The 5660-nt window shown below is 30.4% G+C and overlaps 1 protein-coding gene across 1 annotated transcript in view; it reads left to right on the forward strand.

The window, feature by feature from the left end:
- The window catches only part of LOC117179804 (neuroligin-4, X-linked-like), a 105943-nt gene that overhangs the window by 29041 nt on the left and 71242 nt on the right, over positions 1-5660 (forward strand). The gene's annotated exons all lie outside the window — the stretch shown is intronic.

The following is a 5660-nucleotide window of genomic DNA, read 5'->3' on the forward strand; positions in this document are numbered from 1 at the left end:
CCCGAAAGGGAAATGGCTTAATGGTGTAAAAAAAAAAAAAAAATTTGGCTTAAGGTGACATTATAGTGCATTTACCTTATACTTTAAAACAGACGCCCGAGTGTGAGCACCAGGACTGTATTTACTTGCGGCCCTGTATCTCATTAAAAATTAATTTCTCCGTTTTCTTCTTTGTAATTTTTTATCGTAAAAAAGTAAAGCTTTCCTTTGCGACTAAAATAAAAAAACGAAGAACCCTAAATCGCGAAAAAATCTAAATAAACAATTTATTTATTTGAAAGAAAAGTTTCTTGTTACTATAAATAATAATATAGGATGAAAGTAAGTATAAAGCAGTTTCTAAAACCCTCATAAAAAATTTAAATCGCGCAATTAAAAACTAAGTTATAGTATTAAAGCAACCGATACAAGCGCTGGGGTGGAAAATTCACCCCCCCCCCCTTCCCACCACTTAGGGAGGAGTGGTAATCCTAGTCTATAAATTTGTGGATTAAGTACTATTGGATAGGCGAACATATTCCCCGAATTCGAAAACAATCAAAGAACATGTCTTTTAAATTTGGGGCAGTTGAGAAATAATGCCCCCTATGTTCGTTATCGAATTTTCGCCAGCAGCCGACAACGACGTCACAGCAAAAAATATAGAAATGCAAGAAAAGTATAAAAACCTTATAAGGTAGTTTCGATGCTGATTCCACAATATTCTGTTAAACTAGTCGTCCTGATATTGAGTCCATCGCGAAATGTAGCCACCTAGATCACAAAAATATATGGATAAGGAATACTTTGCAAATAAGCTTGAGTAAAAAAGTAAATTATTAAAAGGATAGAGTGATTTTAGATTAAAGAAAACAACTTAAAATATAGTCTTTAGGGCAAGTTTTGATAAAATTAAGAATATATTAAAATAGAAATAGAATAATATAAGTTTTGAACAGATTAAAAACAGATACAAATAGAAGCAACTAAAAAAAACTTTAAAAAATGGGCTTCATTAAATATCCCTGAATTGGCTTCTGGAGCCAAAACTAGGTCAAAATACGGAAGAACTGAGATATTATATAAGAACAGAACACGAAAAAAAGTAAATACCTTTGTACGATCCTTTCTTTTCTACGTAAATAACCATTATTTTAAATAAAAAAAAATAAATAGAAAATATCGCAGTCTTTGAAAAACGTAACGAATCAGACTATATCTTCAATATGTCTTTACTGAATCAGCGCCACTTCACGCATTTTATCTGACCTCGTACTCCGCTGCTAGCACTTTTAATCTACTTTATTTCGTCGCTTTATTTCCCTGCTTCTTTACGAGTATAACGAGAAAATTTTTCTCCGCCCGAGAATAACTTTCGTGCTCCTCCTTGGGTTCCTTTCGTTTCATATTACTTCACCAAGTTTTATGATATTCCACACTGCAAGGTGTACTTCGGCACCGTGATAAATGTTTCATGGACCCTTCAAAATAAGGTATCCGCAATCCAATTCTGAAAGAATAAAGAAAGTTCATGTTAGTTCGGCTTCTGCACGCATCTTCACGTCACTGATCCTTACATTATTTGTATACGCCATAATTTTTCACCATCCTTCAAAACTTAAGCTCCTTCGCTTCATTTGTAATATCCTTCTCTGAAAATATTTCACATAAACATCAAAAACAATTTTATATTTCAGGCTTCCTTAAAACCTAATTTCCGATTCGAGGAACACGTAGCTTCCTATTTTTTCTTAATTTTGAGAAACGTGGATCCCTATTGATCCATTTCAAACTAATCAAATCTTGGCCACTTTTTTGCTTCTCGAATTCCTTTACGCTTCTTCTTATCCAAGATAAGGAGTTCGTGACAATAAAAATGATTATCACGTTCTTGCTCGACTGATTTTGCAATAAAATCGCCGGCGTATTCGCAGAAGAAAATTATAATAATCTGCATCTGCTCTAAAGTCCCCTCACGTTTAGTTTACGCCCACAGTTTTTTTATTTCCATTTACCGACAATTTTTCGCACTTCACGCTTTTGTACCAATAATTTTCTTTTATTGAAATGTCAGCTGCTTTAACCAATTTTTACGTACGTGTCAGACAATGGGCAGAATTTCATAATGCTCGAAATTCTAATCTATTTTTTCTTCTCTAGTGGAATTACAATTTAAATTAAGTATATATTTAAAGAAACATTTAGGTTGGAAAAGAAACATAAAAACATTTATTATAAAGTTCGATGCTTTTTATTTTATAACTATGTTTTTCTCGATATTCCCTTGAAACCCTTTTGAAAATACTCAGTAAGCATCAGTTTGTGTCACAAAACCTCCATCCAGCTACATATTATATTCGATATCAGTTTTTATCAGAGTAAATATTTACAATTATCTGTTTGAAGAGCCACTCCTTCTCCTTCAGTCACTGGAAGGTACTAGAGCTGGAAATTGTTTAATATTCCGGGTATTTCTTGCATCAAAAACCAATACTGAACTTTTGCAGATATTTAGCAATACCTTAGTGAATATATGAATCATGATCATATGTATAGGAAACTAAATCCGTTATGTAATTTTCTTATTCGAAACTTTCTTTCCGAATCTCAATATTTTTCCTGTAGAATTGCAAATTAGAGTAAAGATCTCAATTATCCTGCGATATCACTGTTACAAATTGTAGGAATTTCCAGAAACACGTTATAGCTTTATGCATTAAACGTTTCTAAATATTAATAAAAAGAAATGAATCTGGATGTTGTTGAAAATCTTTTATTCATGTTTTTCAACGTTTCGAGCACAAAATGTTCTCCTCATCAGGATAGTCAATTATGTAAAAATATTCATGCAAATCAAAAGATTTACAAAAATTGTATGTATTACGAACATGTTAGGTTCTGTGTATTAATCTCTTTTTCTTATGAGTCTGTAAAAAAATATGTCATAAAATTTCAATTTAAAATGTTAAATCAGGTGAAAATACAACTGTTTAATTTTTTATACATAACACGAAAGTAAGGCTAAGAATTTTAGTATAACGTATATTTATCCAATTATTGAGATCACTTCTGTTTACATTGTTAATACTTAAAATCAATCATCTCCATTTCAAGAATGAACACTATGAAAAAAATATATTATTTGTATCGAGTTTTCGAAAAATAATTGAAATTTATAAAATAGTGAATATTATAATTAGACATATGCATTGTTTGAATCGAAACGGTTTTTTTCAAAGTGGCGTAGCTCATTTAGAGTTGAAAAAATCCGATTCGAGCGGGGCAGTCCGAAAGTCGATAGATATCCGTTTGAACTAAGGCGCAATTGAACTAAAGTGCATTTGAAATTAAACAGTTAAATAACGATTAATATTTTTGGACTATAGAAGAAGAGAAGATAGATGGGATGTTAGTTACTTTAAATGGTTAAGTTAAATTCAATTCGTGGCTTTCTATAGTGCGCCCTGTACAATCCTTGTTGATTAAATTTAAATCTTTAAATCTCGTGATAGGCAGTGAAAATAGAAAATAAGGGAACCTGTTCTCATCAGTGATATTATTATTTTCGAAAATACTTAATTAATAAATTGTTAAGGGTACGAAACAATAAAAGTTTAAATAACGTAATTAGTTAATATTAACAATATTTGAAAATCGTGTAAAAGTTAAAAAAAATGTATTAAAATTTAAAGCATGTTAAATAATATTGTCTCAAACCTTTAGATTTTATAATTATTCTGAAAACGTGATAATTATAAATTTTTTTTAATGAAAACATTAAGAATCGTAGAATTATCACTTGAAGCACTAAAAATTAAAGTCTTATTAATGAAACAATTATTCTAGTCTCGAAATATTTTTGAGGTTAGATTCATAAAAATATTTTTTAGCGCAAACAACTCTCTTTCATTAGCTATTCTTTTATGATCATTTTCATGAGCCCAAATAATTAATATTTTCGTTCGTTGTGAAATTTCTTTCATCTTTGTGAAAAATTTACAATCTCAAATATTTCAATTCTTCTTCAAATTTTTTAAAATCTTTCTTAAATCTTTTGCAAATTGTCGATTAGTAAATATTTATATGAAAAAGACGACAGAAATTGTTAAAAAGTTATAATAATACGTAAAAATGTTGGATTGTAAAAAACTTGGCTCGTTTCGATAAAACCCTGGAACATAAGTTTAATTTTTCGAAATTTGTAAATTTCCCCATGTTAATTAAATTGGATTTTAAACTGCTGGGTGCACGTGTATTGAAGAAGATTTCAGAACGATTCCCAATGCTTTCACAAAGATTTTACATATGTTAGAATACCTTTACAAAGATTAAAAATATATGCAAATAGTTACTAATATTTCACATAATACATATTTCAAAAAGATAATGAAAATGTCATAATAATTTAAAACATTGTACAGCGAATGAAACTATTAAAATTATTTTGCGAAGTTAAATAATATTCGAAAAGATTCAAAAAATATTTCATGTATCGAAAACTATTTCAAAAGCTTTGAAAATTTTTTATTATTTTGCAATGATTTGATATATTCAAAAATATTTTCAAGGATTCAAAAGAATAATAAAATTTCATCGTAATTTCAGAATGATTGGAAATATTTTGAAATGTTTTGACAAAGATTTAAGTTATTTTACAAATATTGTAAAGGATTTCAAACTACTTTAGAGATTTTAAAGCTTGCAAAAGATTTGAGAGCGATTTTAAAAAATTTGAAAAAGAATTTAAATATTTGAGATTGTAAATGTTTCAGAAAGATGAAAGAAATTTCACAACCCTTGAGAATTGATTGATTAAGTATTTTCAAAAAAAATAATATAGCTGATGAGCACAAGTTCCCTTATTTTCTATTTTCACTGACTATCACAAGATTAAAATTTAATCAACAAGGAATGTACACGCCGCGCCACATAACGCCATGGACTGAAATTGAATATACCATTTCAAGTAATTAACATCCCATCTGATAAAAAGACATATTTCGGGTTTCACTCGTGTAAGAAACTACGAATTGTTTGCCGACGTTTCGTGAAGATTGCATAGACTTGATTGGCCAATCAAGTTCGAACAGTCCCCACGGTGGGGCGCTCTGGCCAATCACAGGCATCGTAGAAAGTATACCTAAGAACATCATGACCTGATACCTCAGTTTCAGGTCAGCCCTGAAGATGTGAACTGCAATGTTCACGAAACGACGGCGATCAGTTCATAGTTTTTTATACGAGTGAAACCCGAAATACCTCTTTTTATTAAAATGAATCATCGTCAAAGCATAAAATCTATTATCAAGGAACTCAACGGGGAGAGTATTCTTACTAAAACCAACACCTTTAGTAGGCTCAGGACTTCTCAAGGTAAGCTACTAACATCCTTAGCTTTTTTGAAACGGTGCAGACACAACAAAATAGTCCCAAAATTCTTACACCTGAAAAATAATTTGGGAACATCTAAATCCAAATCGATTCTGCATAATACAAGTTTGCTTCTCGTTAAAGAAAGAATACAGCATACCAAATTTCTTTTGCACACTACCTCCAAAAAGCTATTAAAACTTCATCTCTTCCTATCAAATACCCTCAGATTTGACATTTGGTCCACATTGGACCGCATATCGTTTGACCAATCCCAACGGATTGAAGAGCTTTCCACCCAAAAACAAAAA

Source organism: Belonocnema kinseyi, chromosome 1 (assembly GCF_010883055.1).
Source record: "Belonocnema kinseyi isolate 2016_QV_RU_SX_M_011 chromosome 1, B_treatae_v1, whole genome shotgun sequence".
NCBI classification, from domain to species: Eukaryota; Metazoa; Arthropoda; class Insecta; order Hymenoptera; family Cynipidae; genus Belonocnema; species Belonocnema kinseyi.